Genomic DNA, 15,872 nt, shown 5'->3' on the forward strand with positions numbered 1-15,872 from the left:
TGAGATTTAGACACGGTTCTGACCCACGGTTCAGACACTTAGGGGCGAGGGCACCTGGTTATAATAAAATAATAATGTTTCAGGAATGTTTTAAATGTAAATCTCTGGATAGAAATTTTTAAAACATTTACTATTTTAAGATGATATTTTTGAAAAGTTATAAAAAAGATTTCAGTTGACAAAAAGTTTACTCTTTTAAATGTTATGATTACCTTTCTGGCTAAACAAGCACTCTCGATTTTGACAGCAAATCAAATATTCGAAATTTCATTTATTATACACGGTAATAATTATTGAAAGTAATAATTTTTTACTCTAAAAAAAGGGGGGCTTACAAAGCCTTATAAATCATCATAATATATTAAAAAATAAATTGTGTACGTTTAAAATTTGTATAATCAATTGAGTTCCGTAAATTTTATTACATACGAGGATTTGCTTTTCGTATAAACAATAGATCTAACAATAAAAATTGTAAGTGTACGTACTCATACGAAGGATGATGTTGCAAAACCATTTTGCTCTCGGATCTGAAACAATGAACACCTTGTTAATTCATATTAAATAAATTGAATCGAACGTGTTTTCCAATAGGAACTTGAAAATTTTGGTTTTCTAATAACAAAACACAGCCTATTTTTGCGTTCAATTATAATTATATGTACCGTCATTTGCAATCAAACAAATCCAATATATCCCCTACCATTTAGATTTGATTAAAATCACAAAATTAAAAAAAGGAAAACACTTTGGAAAGCCCTTTTCTTCCCATGTTTGTTTTCCAAACAATTTCTGCTTATTTCAATTCGAAATCAAATTTATCCAGTGCCGTAGCACGACTGGTCATTCTAACGAACACGTTCCCCGAGTTTATCCACGGTGAACTGTTTAACTTGCAAATTTCACAGATAAGATCTTCATGAAACGTTCATCCTTCGGATATGGTGGATCGTAAACTTTCATCGACGGCGCGCACCATTTGTGGTCAAACATGATAAATTTTGAGTGGAGTGGGTCGGGGGGCGGGCGGGCGAGCGGTATCCGTAATACGTGTCCCGATGTTATGTCGTTGATCCAAGCGCATATGTGCGCGTGAAAACGATATTTCACAGGCAGTTTGATGAGCTCCCCACATTAAGCCGGGGGTAAGTAATTATCGACTGAGCAATGACCAGAATGGCCGGGTTGGGCCACTCCCTCCTGGGGTGTCCCAGTGCGTGTCACCGCATTAACCACCCCTATACAGACATCGTTCTCATCAAAGTTCAAACGGTGGATATCTCCGATATGTCATTGTAACCTCTCCATGGCTTAATTAACGAGACTTACCGGGGGGTGGGTGGAGGGAAGCTATCCACGAATGGAAAGTTACTTTATTTTCGCATTTTCCACCCGTCTATGCCATGTCCAAGGTGTTTTGAAAAGTAAAAGGCAATATTATATTTTTACGTTTCGACACTCTGGCAAATTATTTTACAAATAGATAAACTTATAATATTGCAGAGTAGGCTTTACTAGCAAAAATTCATACTAAAGAGTTTGAATTTAAATTACGAAATAAGTTCACGTACTTGGAAACGGTTCCGAAGTAATATAGGGGTATAATTAAATAATGAGGTTGTAAAAAGAAGGTCGATTTGATTGTATCGATTGAACTCTTTTGATGTTACAATTTTTCTTAGACTTCTGGAATGTAAAGTTATTCTTCAGAAAATTACTATTTAAGCATGTTATTGTCTGACACATAAAAATTATATGCACAAAGATAAAAAAAAAATGTGTAGAAAGAGAAAAAGAGAAAGTGTAACAATCTGATGATATGAAGCAGATCTAATAAAGAAATAATGATGGATATAAAATTGTATATATACACAATATGTTGTGTTCATAGGCTATTTAGGTTGGACAGAAAATAAACAAAGAATAATTTAAAGGATATACAATTTATCGATATGCTTTCATAACATAATTACTAATTTATTGTGTTTTTCGAGTAGACAATTGAGAGATAGTTTATTTACCATTGTAATATGTTCCACCAAAAAGATACATTTGTGAACTACTGCTTTTACATTGGAATCACGTAATTTATGCCTGCTAGAGAGCTAACCACATGCAAGATGTTTTATTTGGAGGAAGTGTGCGTTCTATTTTCAATGATAGACGAATTGCTGTAAAACGAGGCCAAGGAAATAGCAATCTCGATCTATTCTGGGAGGAATATCGTTCCGTGTTCGCTGGTAATGTTCCTTCCTTCGTTTCACCCCTTCGATATCAAACTACCACGAGTCGAATAAAGCGCGAGCAGTTTGGGTGGCCATTGCAACAAGCGAAACTTCGACACTCTTGCACTAATGAGAAACTATTGCAAAACGTGATTTGAATGTTCTATAGTAATTGTAGAATCGTTTAAATTGTGGCATTGTTTCTATAGTGAAAGGAATTTATTGAAACATGCATTCTAATGACAAAAACGTGACTCACGAAGTAAAAAATGTAAATACAAATATTTATGTACTCGACAAATAATGTTATTTTCATATACTATAAGCCCAATCTTTTGGAGCACGTACTTCCACTCCAATTAATTCTGAAATAGTCACTGATACTGTACGTTTTAAAAAGTGTTAGGCAAATAATAGATAATAGATAGCTCATTAAATCTGGTTATATTACATCAATATTACAGCTGAAATATACTTTAATTAATTAAATTCACGACTTTGATATTAATTCATGATTATAATTAGCGTAATTCACGGAAACGTCTGGCCAGAGAAAAATGGAAACCTCAGGAACAGTTGTGTTCCTGGAACTCCTGGAAATATATATTCGATTTAATACATTCCTCTTTACATATATAATATTCACATGTTTCATTATAAATATATTAAAAAGTTTTATCCGGAACTCTCAACGTTAAGCATGGTTTTTCACAGCCTGAGAACGAATCTGGCGAGAAGCCAAACGAACTGGATATCCTTCTTCTATTTGCAAAAGGAATCCTTCAACTTTTCGTATGCAAACATTGAAATTGTGAAAAATAGAATTTTCACGATTCGAATTGTTCAAGGAAACAGCAATTAAGTGGATACATAATTAAACATTCGTGGTACATGTTTGACTAAACATTAATAACAATTTGGGTTCAGAATAAGTATTCATTCGAGACATTATTCGTGAGAAAGTCAATATTTTAATATATATTGAATGCACCAACTAAATATTAATTTCTGACAATAGTTAAATTAACTATTAACAATACTTATTATTTAAACAATGGTGGGGAATATGATTTTGTTTCACGAATTATTTTCTCGATGGTTCCAACGTGTCGTCGAATCGACCGTCATGTGGTTGTTGTTCGCCCTTCCCCTTCTCTACTTCGAGAGGCACGCGCGAGCCGCGACCCTCGACACAGGTATACGAGGGGTGAGAGCTCATTCTTCGACGATCCGTCGGTCGATATGGATCTCGCGATCGCGCGTCCGCGTCTCGTGTCCCTCCTATTTTTCCTTGTACCTTAGTTTGCTTGGTATTGGTTGTGGGTACCTTAGTTTGGTTTGGTTAGTTCTAAGTTAGTTTTAAGGCATGCGTGTACAAGTGTCTGTCCTCTACCAAACAATTATTAATCATTTCCTCAATTCTTTTGATTGTTCGTAGATCCATATTGGACTCGCAATTTCGTTCTCCACTTCGGTCACTATTACTTGATGTGATAAGTGAAGTGACCAACTGTGTAACTGGACAGAAAGGTCGGTTGCCGTCCTCCTGGTGGATCTGTATTCGAGAGGACGACAATCGGCTCCTCCGGATCGGTTCTCTACTTCCTGCATCACGTTTAGTGTAGTCCAAGGCTCCCGGCGCAGTGCAGTAAGTCCAAAGCGCAGTGAGACGGGTGCAAGTCGGGTCCTATAGTGGCTCCCAACGGGGTGCAGGGTGTGGAGGACTGGTTCGGAGGCGTCGGTCGTCTTCCTCTCGAGTCCAGATCCAACAAGAGGAAACGGGACTGACTCAGTAAGTCCGTTACATGGTCGCGTCGTGTCGCGATTTCCATTTAGCTTTCATCTAGTTCAAATAATTATTTGGCAGAGTCAGACATAGACTTTGGAAATCAAAGGGAGTTTGTTTTCTTTGATTTCCATGGTTTCGTACTTAGTATTAAGCTCGTCGACTCTATGTAGAGTATGCATCTACGTATGTATACTCTATGTAGAGGGAGATCGAAGGAAGTTTGATTCCTTCTATCTCCGGGTCTCCAGTCGTAGCAACCTCCACGTGGTGAGACCTGGTAATCGGTATTATTCGTGACGAACAATCCTTCGTCGGGAGTAATATCGAGCTAATGGCTGCGAACTTAGAATAAGATCTTTAGATATAAAGAGTGTAGTGTAAAGTGTAAAGTGGAGAAGTGTAAAGTCCAAAAGTGTAAAATGGAAATTGTAAAGTGTAAAGTGTATCAAGATCGAGATCGCAAGATTCTCGTCTCGTCTCGTCTCGTCTTGGGCGCATCACTACTAATGGAGATTAGTAGTTTCTGAACTGTTTCTGAAGTATTAGACCTGATCTGCAGTGTTATTTATATTATTATATTATTTAATCTGAATAAGTAATGAAATTGTAATTGTGTGTAGCATAAGTTTTATTTTTATTTCAAGAAATTAAAATGTTTGCTTTCCTATACGATAATTATATATTTTAAAAGTTCAGGAATGAGGATACACAATCACAATCATAGCCTTGCACAATGGTATACGTTCGTAACCCAAGAATTACCTATATTTATATTTACGTTCTCCTTCTTGATAAACGAATCGAGATATTCTTTAAATAATCTCGCAATCAGCGCGGAAATTGTAAACCACTCAAGAATAATGGTTCCCGAGCTGAAACCGAATTCCTGATTTGTTTCACCGATTTTATTAGTAACCTCGTTAAACTATGGGAGAGAAGCAGCTCTCTCGATCCTAACTCGCAATCAGTCGACGACTCTCATCGGTGTTCAGAGCTTCCTCTCAAATTACCGCAGACGATGGTCGAGACTGGCGAAGTCAATGGACCGTGCCTTCGTCTCTCCTTCTAGTGAGAAATGGAACGGTGGCTCCTGAATTGGGGCGACAAACCGAGGATTTTCATGCCCCCCAAATCATGCCACCTGACCAATGAATAGTTTTCGGACGGTATTATAATCTAATGCAAGCCAAATTTCGTATTCTCATACTCCTCAGACGATACCACTCAGACAAGGTCCATTTGTTTTTATAATTTCGTCCAGGCATCCAAATATTCATACTCTATACAGTGATCACATAATAATGAAATATATTCCCGTATTTATTCGTTTCTATAATTTTGTCGAAACCTTCAAATATTCAAAACATCTTAAAATCTACGAACATACTTCAGTCTTCGCTAAAATTGCATTTAAACAGCAAATAGCCATAACACAAAATATTGTAATTTCCTAATGACGTGTATAGTCGTCACAAACCTCTGGCTGGTTAATTATGATGTCCACTAAAATAATTATAACATTGCCAATAACCAAGTAGAAAAATTATTAAAAATAATTTACTTATACTAAACCGTTTATAATTAGATGGCTGGGTTATGTTAAAATTTCGTGTACCCAAAAATTCGTACCTTTAAACAAAAATTCATATGATCCCTCAAACGCATTTCGATAAGAAAGCCAACTTGTATTTCATATTTTCTTCTCGGCTTTGAAAGACAAATCGCAATGCCGATGCCATCCAAAAAATGTCCTTTGTATCGTGACAGAGATCTGCGATATTAGTTCTCGTTGGTAGACGCAACAAGCCCGTCGTGGTGGGTGATTCCAGTCTCGGGAGGGGAGAGGGTGTCATCTCGGTTCACCCATCGCCCTACACGGTTCCCTTTATTACTTTATTCCTCGGTTCCTCGCCATCAGGGAAGAAAGGAACCGTGCTCCTCCCGAGACAAGGACAAAGAATTGAAAGATAGAGAGAGGAGTGGATAGGAGAACTGCATGGCGGAGGGCTGGGGGAAGAAGAGCCGAGTATTATGAAAGTATTTTCCTAACCGACTGGCAAAGCCCCGAAGACATTTATTCTGCGAAAAATGAAGTAAAATAAATGTAATGTAAAGGGCAAACTAGCTCCGGTACCAAAGAGGGCGTTGGTCCACGGAAGAACCGCAGGAAGAGAACGAACTGGAAGGTGGAGTGTAAAAAGTCGATGGAAGAGATATCTGCAACGAGCTATTCTGTCTTTTAAACCACGGCATTCCTCTAGTGCCTGTTCTTTGCTCCGAAGGAAAAGCCTTCCTCCTTTAACGTTGGCACTTCTTTATGCTTCTTCAATATGTTCTTTTATCGAACATCCGCCTACTCCCTCAAGATTCACCCTCGTACGGTAAAGCTCCACTTTTCAACGTGACATCTTTAATTCTTTTTTTTGACGTAATCGTCTTAGAAGGAGTGGGGGAGGGCAACCATCTGAGAAACGCTTGGTGACACTACGCGAGATTTCTTTCGTCTCCGTCGTCAGACTTTGCGACTACCAGTGGCGAAAAGCGACTTAGAAGTATGTCAACGGTAACGGAAGGTATGGTCGTTATGCGAACTATGTTATAGTTGGAATACTATCTTCTTGTAAACGAATGGTAGTTTGGCTAACTTTTAGTTGGGGGGTAGAAGGTATTTGTATAACGAGCAACTTCAACGATTAGTTTCTATAACTGTTTATTATTACTGAAATACAGAGCATATTATTATAATAAAATATGTGGTCGTCTCATTGTCATTGAATTATTTCATAGATTAATTAATGATTCTGTTATTTTCATGTATATCTTGATTCATTTCTATATTTTTACCTCCATTTCTATTATTTTTGTTCATTTTGTTTCAGGGATCACATGAAATTATTTTAGCGTCGAAAAATGTTTAATAAATATATTGAATACAGGACTCAGTAGTGTTTTAAATACATTGAATATACCTAGGAAACTATATTTCGTGGAGGACCCTGATTCGGTCATTGTACAGATTGACAGGGCTTCGGTATCTACAAGATAAACATTTAAAATGATACTAAAAAATTAAATAATACTTCCCAGTCTTCCCGATAATTTTCACTAAGATTCGTGTCAAATCATCTAACCTAAATCATTTCCTTCGTAATCTTGGATTTCTGACAACATGAATGTTTGATAATTAATTTTATTTACAGTATAACAACAATATATAGAGTATATAGACTATACGCTACCATACATTAATATTGTATATTAAATTCTAAAAGGTATCGCGATGGTAGATAACGATAATTTTTATATAAAAGCAAACGTACGTGTCAATAACCCTCAACAGGTTAAAAATGCTCATCAACTAATTCAAATCGACGGTAAACAATGACGAGACGTCTCGTTTGCGAGGGTCGCATTCAACCAGGAGAGCAACTATCGATTCCCGAGGTCGTGCAAGTAAAACGGGACCCGAAACGAACACGCCTGGCGGAAGACGACAAGAAGGTAGGGCAGATATTTACCAGCGTCTCCTCTTACAACCTCTGCAAACTTCTATTCCCCTTTTCCGTGTCTTCGCGGCCCCCACCACGTGTTTACAATCGGTTACTCGATGCTTAATCCGATGAGAGTGGAGAGCAATGCGGAGAAAGAGAAAACCAGGCTGAAAGGGATGGTGAGCCCGGAAGGCGGAAGGAAGAAAGACTGCCGCGGCGTAATTTAAGATGAACGCATCGCGACTGCACGGAGAATCGAAAAGAGGAAGGAGGGAGAAAAGCGAAATGCTTTCCCCGCGAGTTGCCGGCGCTGGAATTGTAACGGGAGACGGGATGGAAGTTATCAAGCTTCGAGTGAATCGAGATTCGCTGTTTTCGGTTTAATCCCGCGTCACGGGCAAACAGATTGATTCACTTCGAGCCCCGATGAATTCTCAAGCAGACGGTATTAAGCAAGAACAAGAAAATATAGATACATTAGATGTTAGGGCGACGTTAGAGATCGAGAATGTATTGTTCTTGAACGAATGGAGATCGTATTCGTTAGAACTAGGAGAGTAGCTCTAGTAACACCTAGGGCTAACAATCAGTAAGATCTATAGGCCATTTATCGATGTGAATATTAATCACAACAAAGAATGTTCCTAAATAATATTTATGATGTATGAGATATTCAACTGTCAATCAATGAATCTCCATGTCAGAAATCATTATTTTATGTACTACGTGATCCTTAATGCAGATGCTAGTGGTTATGTGATAAGCAGTTAGTTGTTTTTTATTGGGTGGGAATCCCACATGCCCCGGGACAGGTGGTCCTTGAACATCAGAAGATTTTTCAGCTATTTCCATCACCAAAACCACAAAAAAAAAAAGAATAAATGCAAATGTTAGTCGCCAGAAGTAGGAGTGCAGTCTTAGTCTTAGTATGATTAGAGCCAAGCACAATCTACAGATAGTATCATTTATAGGTCAGTGAACCATCTTGTTTATTAGCAGATAATTAAGTCATACTGTAATAAGATGTAAAGAATGCCTAAATAATGTTTACCACCTATGTAGCATGAGCGCTTCATAGGCTAAAAAATTCAACTGTTGGAAGTGACTGATTGAGTCGAACGAGATTGACTCCAAACAATGGTTGAATCGTACGGATATGGGCAAAGGCAAATCGAATACGACATTTTTAAAAGCGATTGGTTGTACTGCAGGTCTAACAATTGTGTACATTGGGGAGCTAGGTAGATTGCCTTGGGATGGGACATAGTCTCGGTGACCAGAATTTTTAGAAATGTTTACTTCACTATTTTACTCCGTTATTCGCTATTTATATTATCAATGAAAAGCAGGACTTTCCCAAACCACTTATATATCATTTCATCGGATGTTGCCTTTAGCTTTTGAAAGTGTATAAAACAATCAAACATTTGGTGACATCGTCTGATGGAAGGTGCCTTCTATCTTGGCAAAATTCTGGTTGTTTGATTTGATTTGAAAAGTCTATAGAATACATACATGTAAATAAATATACTAATAAATATATTGGATCGCTGGGAATTCTTGGTAGGTAGTACAGATTTGAATATATGGAAATGGTTGAATACAAGTAACATGTTGCGTCCTTTAAAAGGTGAAAAGGTTATGGAACAAGATGGTACCTATGTAATTCAATAAATACACGGCAAAAGTTAAATGTGCCTTTGAGTTTTTCTTAAAAATTGGCTCGAAATTTCTGGACAACACAATATTAATTATATGCTACATATACTATATTTTAAAATATAAATAAGGTATAAAAATTGCTGCAACTAACTTTTTACCTTAAGAAATACAAGAAGAAACGAACAAGCTTAGATACATTTTGAAAATGGCCGTCACTTCGTAATATATTCGCAGATCATAATAAGTATTCCATCTCCCCTTCCAGAAATGAAAGCACAGTGTCATTACCAAAACCACGTTCCGATATTACACTTTTCTGTACATATATTAAATTTTCAACCATCCAACTCAGACTACTCTCTCAAGCTAGACAAGGGAAAGAAAAGAACTCGACCAGCGTAAAAGCACAATTAAGGAATATTTTATGCTCAAAGGTAAAAGCTACATACTCCGGGGTTCATTTAGATTTCCGCAAGGTCTTTTAATACCTTCCATTCGAACCCGCTCGCCAACTCTAGATACGGCAATAATTGTACAAAAATAATTATTTCGAACGGAACGAAATTGTTCGTTAATTTTCGCTTCTCATTCGGAAATACTACCAAGGCGCCGGCGGGACAAAGTGTACCAGACGAAAGGGAACTAATGAAAATTATACGAAAGAACTTTTGTATAACAAACCAACCGCGCGTGCGATTATTTCAATTTTTTTTTCGCCCCGAAACGGGCTTTGTAGCCGTTGGAAAGTATGGGGAGAAAAAAAAAAGGGGAATCTCTTGTTTCGTTTTGTCTCATTAGGCGACAAATATGCCCCGTGGAAAAACGAAACAATATTACATCGCGGGAATGATAATGTGGAGAGAGAGGTTTAATTGAAAAGTCGTCTCGTTAGTGCTTTCTGGATCAACACAATGTTTCGTGTTTCACAAAGCGTTTAAAAGGGACGACCATGGGAAAATAACCACGAGAGTAAAATTCAGGCGCGAGAGCGGTCCGCGTGTACAGATTAACCGTGAGGGTGAAAAAAAACAAAAATAGTAGAAAACGGAGGGTATCCATGAATTTCCAAGAGTAATACGCGGTCGACGGGCTCCAGTTTGTTCCGGGGAGAATCGCAGGGCTTGTGATTTATTGTTTAATGGATGCGCTCAATTAACGCAATCCCGATATCAATTCGTGATTCGAGCTCGACGATAAACAAACGAGAAGGGGTGAGCTCATTTAATTTTTTGCTCTCCGTTTCGCGTCCAGCCGATTATTCGTAACAAATAGTCTGTATAATTGCTTGCACGTTTCAAGTTCAAGCACACCTGGTAATTGGTCGTGTTGCTTTTTTAGATACATTGATTTCCAAAATTTCTCGTGTTACCTCAACTGCAATGCGATGGGGAATTGTTATCGATAAATATATGGTTGTGACTATATTTACGAATACCAATTTAGGGCATCAAATATGGAATACAAGTGGAAAAGTATTTATTCATGCTTTGGTTTATAAAATATTCATTTCAAGCACACATGGTTATTAGTCGTAATATTGTACAGATACACTGAATCTGAATTGATTAACTTTTTTTTAGGAATAATGATTTAGTGCATCAAATATGGAATACAACAAAGGTAATATTTGTTCGTGATTGGTTCATCGAATATTCGTCGAAATTATTAATGGTTTCGGATATTTGGTTAAAGTGAATCCGACAAAGAGAATTCTACTTATTATGTCAAATACAATTATTATTGTATATCTTGATATGTAAATTAAATGTAGCGAATAATGGTGGTAAGGTTCATCATTTGAAAAGTGTCATTAAATTTATGAAAGAACTGTTAATTAGTGTCTAAACTAAAAGGTTCGTAACAAAGTGTAATAACAAAAAATGTGTCTACCATACAGATTAAAAGAAAAACATATTTTTATTAAAAACACTATAGGATAATAAGACGTTTTGGAAGTAAGGTCTTTAAATTATGGTTGATCAAACTAAACCTTCCGAAGTCTTTTAGAGTTCCTACAGTCGCATCGAACCAAACAGCAGACGAATCGTATTCAGAAATTCAACAAAAGAGAACGAATAACCAATTCATCGAGTTTCATTAATGTATTCAAAGGCTGGCGAAATCGACGATATCTGTAAACCTACTTTGAAATTTCACGAGGCCTTCTTTTCTTATAAATATTCAAGTGGTCGCAAACCCCTTTCTCGGTTGGGAAAATCGTGCGCTTGAATTTTTGAAACCTAATCGAGGGAAAATTTAGCGGCCACTCCTATTTAAATGAGTACCATTCACGTGGGAAGACTTTCATACCGGGTGTGTGCCGTTTGCGAATAACAATTTTATGAAAAGTGTACACTGTTCTACTCTTTCATTTTTTTTTTAAGTCGAGGTCACCACACGACGTTTCGTTTAATTTCTATAAATAAATAAGTCACTTTTATTGTGTTTTCTTTTTAATTTATTCCGGATGAAGTAACAAATAAAATTTTCTAATAAGCCCCACAGTTGTAAAACTTCGATGATTGAGTGTATTAAAAATGAGAGATGTTTGCGTTATTTACAATTTGCCATATTATGATTTTTGAAAAGAACATTGGTTTAAATTGTTTCCGAAGGTATATTCAACTACCCTATGTCTCGAACAAGTTTTCTGGTTTATTGTACTATACATATAATTTATCGATGCTCGTTATTACTGGTTCTGAAGTTTACTTAACTAACAAATGTCAACATCCACGACTGTTTCAAATTATTTACTCAGCGAACTGTTACACGTTTCATTTATTACCATATCGTTGTGTACTGATTTATAAATTCCTGTTGATATTGCTCTGTTAATTACATTAATTTTCCATCTGAACGACAATACATATCAAATAATTCGCTGGCTACGAAACCCCGCAGGGAACTATGCAAAAACTCAAGTAACGAACTGGGTCGTGTCATTACCCAAGTTTTTTACAGGGAGGATTTTTTAACAATGAGACTGTAAAACGTAACGGCAAATAATGTGTCTACAAGGAACAAACTGGGATGCAAAATAAAACACTAAATGCGGCATGCATTGTGAAATCCACGAAATACGTTAAATTCGATAGAAGAAAATAGCACCGATATTCGATATCGCTTCTATTAGTATTTTCCAAACGCGTCTGTTGTTATTTGTTATTTCAAAACGTCAAATAAAATTTCGATTCTTGCAAATGAAAGATAAAAATATGGCCCTCTATGTTTGCAAGTACTGTCGCGTGTCTGTCAATACAAAATGTCTGATAGCTCAAAAGTCGACATAGAATTTTTAGTGACACATATTTTTCGAAATAGTTCATGGAATGTGTGCTATGTTAACAGGTTAACGTTGAACGGGGAATTTTTATCAATCCGTTCCGAATTTCCAAAATTTCCCGTTCGAAATAGTTTGTTTATTTTGTAGGAAACAAATATACATGTCGACCTTCATTATTTAATAAATTCTGGATTTCAGAAAAAAATGTAATAATTAGTTCAAATGGTAGAAATTATATTAACATAAAAATAAACGTAACTTTATGTGCAGCGACTTGTAAATTATCAAAGGGAAACAACTTTCACAGCAATATAAAATACACTAATACTGAATCAAATTGAAATTTAAATATGTTACAAAAAAAAAGAAGAAAAAAAAATACTTACATATATCATTTTAAGATTTGCGAATCTTACAGTGCTTAAATTTATCTTTAACGTATGTACTTCTTTGCACTCGTTACAATTCCGTAAATCAGCCGCACCAAGTATAAACAAGTTACATCCGTCAAAGAATTTAGAAAAATTTATAATTGAAAATAGCCACATTAAAATCCGTAAAATTCCAGTGTTAACCCGCGTTGTACTTCCTGTGTATGTCTTTAAAGTTTCTCGTTTATCGTCCGAAAGGAAAAATCGAAGTCAAAGCTCCGGACCATCCTCGGGGCGTTTCACTTTGTCCGTTGGACGATCACCAAGAATGCAACATCCGTGTTTACTGGAAGTCGACAAGACTTCAGCGGTTTGCTTCACACATGGAATGACGGTATTCGGTAGTCCGTGAAACGGTTGGCTTCCTACAGGACACGATTTCACCGAAACTCTAGCGGAAAGTTCACGGAACGATACATTCGATACCGCTTTACCCTTCCCTGAGTGCCTTTCCTTCCGACACGTTTCCCTCGCCTTCCTCGCCCTCACTTCCGGCGGAGCTATATAGTATATATATCTGTTGCTTCTTCTTTGGATGTTTGGACCGAATCGAAGGAGGGGTTGAACAAGACGGAAAGGGTTTGCGGGATTGTGAACACACCGCAACAGTATCGTCGATCCCTTCGGGGCGACTGTAATTTACCATGCGACTCCTTTTAGTAACGAGGAACTGCGGAACCGCGCGAATGCACTGAAAATTTGACGCGCTAACCCCTGAAAGTGTTAGAAAGGATTACCCTAATAGGACTTCAGGATTTTGGTTTTTTAGTAGCACGCAAATGGTATGGAATTCGTCCCATTTTTACAACGACTTTAAGACGATTAAACACGAAGGATGGTATTGTTTAAGAGTTAACAATGATCACATTGATAGGTGTGTGTTGTTATTAACCCTTCCAGACCTGAATTATTTTTTTCCTCGTACTAATGTAAATTAATTTTTAGTGTTAACTTGGACTAAAATTAGTATGAAAGAAATAAAAAAAAAAAAGTCCTAATAGTGTAGCTTTCGAAGAAAACTGGTCTTTCTTCGTGTGCATAAATAAGGACATTCGCCCTAAATGATAGCGTCGGTAATTTTTAAATTTTGTGTCCTTGATTGTAGACGCCAGGTCTGAAAGGGTTACAAAAATGCTAGTGATAAAGCATTATCAAAATGGCACATTAGAATTTTTTGAAACAACATGATAGTACATTCGAGTGCAACATAAAATCATGAGATTCTATAGGCAAAAATAATTCGAAAGTGTTAAATAAAATTTTTCCATACAGTGCTTCGTACGCCCGAAAATTAGTGTCAGAAGCACGCGAACAATTCCATCAATCACGTCTATCAATTAAACGGATCGCGCTGAACGTCACTGGCGCGTTATTATGCAAATCGTACACACTTAATTATGAGAAAATAGTGTTTCTAGCTATAAATTATTCCTTCTACATATGGCGTACAAACGTGATAGACATTCATAGCGTGATCCGTCAGTCCGAATTCAAGTAAAATGCACGCGCGCCCCAAAACGGATTCAAAGTTAATTTCCGTGAATTCGAAGCTTGCTACGAAACAATTTTGCTGTTCGCTTACGATTAATTTTTGTATAACAAATTATTTCTTGTCTGTGGCATTTACTGTGAGGTATTTTCCACAATCTTAGTTGTTATCCATAACTGAAAAGCCTATTGTCAAATTAGAAAAGAAATATTGATTTTTTAAATTGTTTCACTATTGTTTATAATGTAAGTTTAATTAAGGCGGTTTATAATATTTGATTACTATTGAAACCACGAAACTTTGATCATTATTATACTCTTTCAATTATTATAATTATAGATATATTCTAATGGCCATCAGATTGAGACAAATTATTTACAATATATAAATTAATTGTAGAGATGGCGTTATGGAGATTAAGTTGAGAACTTTGAAGGTTGGTATTTTGATGTAGTAAAATAAAAAGTACGAAATTCTATTGAAACTAGAGTTATAAATGATCGAATGTAAAGGCACAGAATGAATTTCCACACGTAGTATAACTATGTATATGATCGAGGCCTCGTTTCGCGACTATCAAAATTGCAACACAAACACACAGTTACAGGATTATTTTTCGATGGAGTAACAGTGTTTGCTCAACAATCGGGTGCGTGTACGGAAATGTTTGAACAAAATTTTACAAACAAGTTTCGTCGGAGGAAAGCGTTATTCGAATTTAGTTTTACAGAGATTTCGTGCCGCTGCGAAATGCGTTGTCGCAATAATATCGCGTCCCGTAACGCGTGACCCGCGTAAATCCTCGCCGTCGGACAAAAAGCACGACTGACAAAGCTCGCGGATGCTCCTCTGTTTGTATTAAACAACAACCACACGGGGTTAGGCGATCCAGCTGGAAAGTGTTGCGCGGGATGACACCTGCTCGACATGCTAATTGACACAGGGAATATACCGCGCGCCACGCGTTGTGTTAAAACTTCTAAGTAGGCGAATATCAAATAAATAACATACGGCCGTCGCGAGTTGTATCCCGGAAAGGAATGCAACGACACGGTCGAACATTCTACGTGAAGGAAATCCTACAAATTTTCTTTAATAGCAGATTTCTCGATGTTGAGAACTATATTTATAGTTTTTAGCAGAACCATTCGAAAGTGTGAACAAATATTTTTTATTTGAGAATCATGAATTGACAGTGGTAAAAGAGTTGATGTTCTGGAGTATATTTTTATTTATTTCATTTTATGAAAGAATTAAATGATAACAAGAAGTAAAGACTACAAGGACTGTATTAAATATGATGAAGGAGGTTTGATTGAAAAAGCTGATATTTTTGTCAACAAATTCAGAGGTAAATGTTTAGATTCTGGTTAATGTATTTGAAATCCAAATTCCTTATAAATTCGAATCATGAATCAATGATAAATAATAACTGTGAAATCCAGTGTATTACGAAACGAAGTGTCACTAATAAACAACAATGCAAATAGAATAGTAAT

At 36.6% G+C, this 15,872-nt stretch overlaps 1 long non-coding RNA gene across 1 annotated transcript in view; it reads right to left on the bottom strand.

The window, feature by feature from the left end:
* Nucleotides 1-15,872, bottom strand: part of LOC128874190 (uncharacterized) — a 102,128-nt gene that overhangs the window by 26,052 nt on the left and 60,204 nt on the right. The window contains exon 3 of the long non-coding RNA XR_008456596.1: nucleotides 489-530. This is a non-coding gene — a long non-coding RNA (uncharacterized LOC128874190). The remainder of the gene's footprint in view (nucleotides 1-488; nucleotides 531-15,872) is intronic.

Source organism: Hylaeus volcanicus, chromosome 3, assembly GCF_026283585.1.
Source record: "Hylaeus volcanicus isolate JK05 chromosome 3, UHH_iyHylVolc1.0_haploid, whole genome shotgun sequence".
Taxonomy (NCBI): domain Eukaryota; kingdom Metazoa; phylum Arthropoda; class Insecta; order Hymenoptera; family Colletidae; genus Hylaeus; species Hylaeus volcanicus.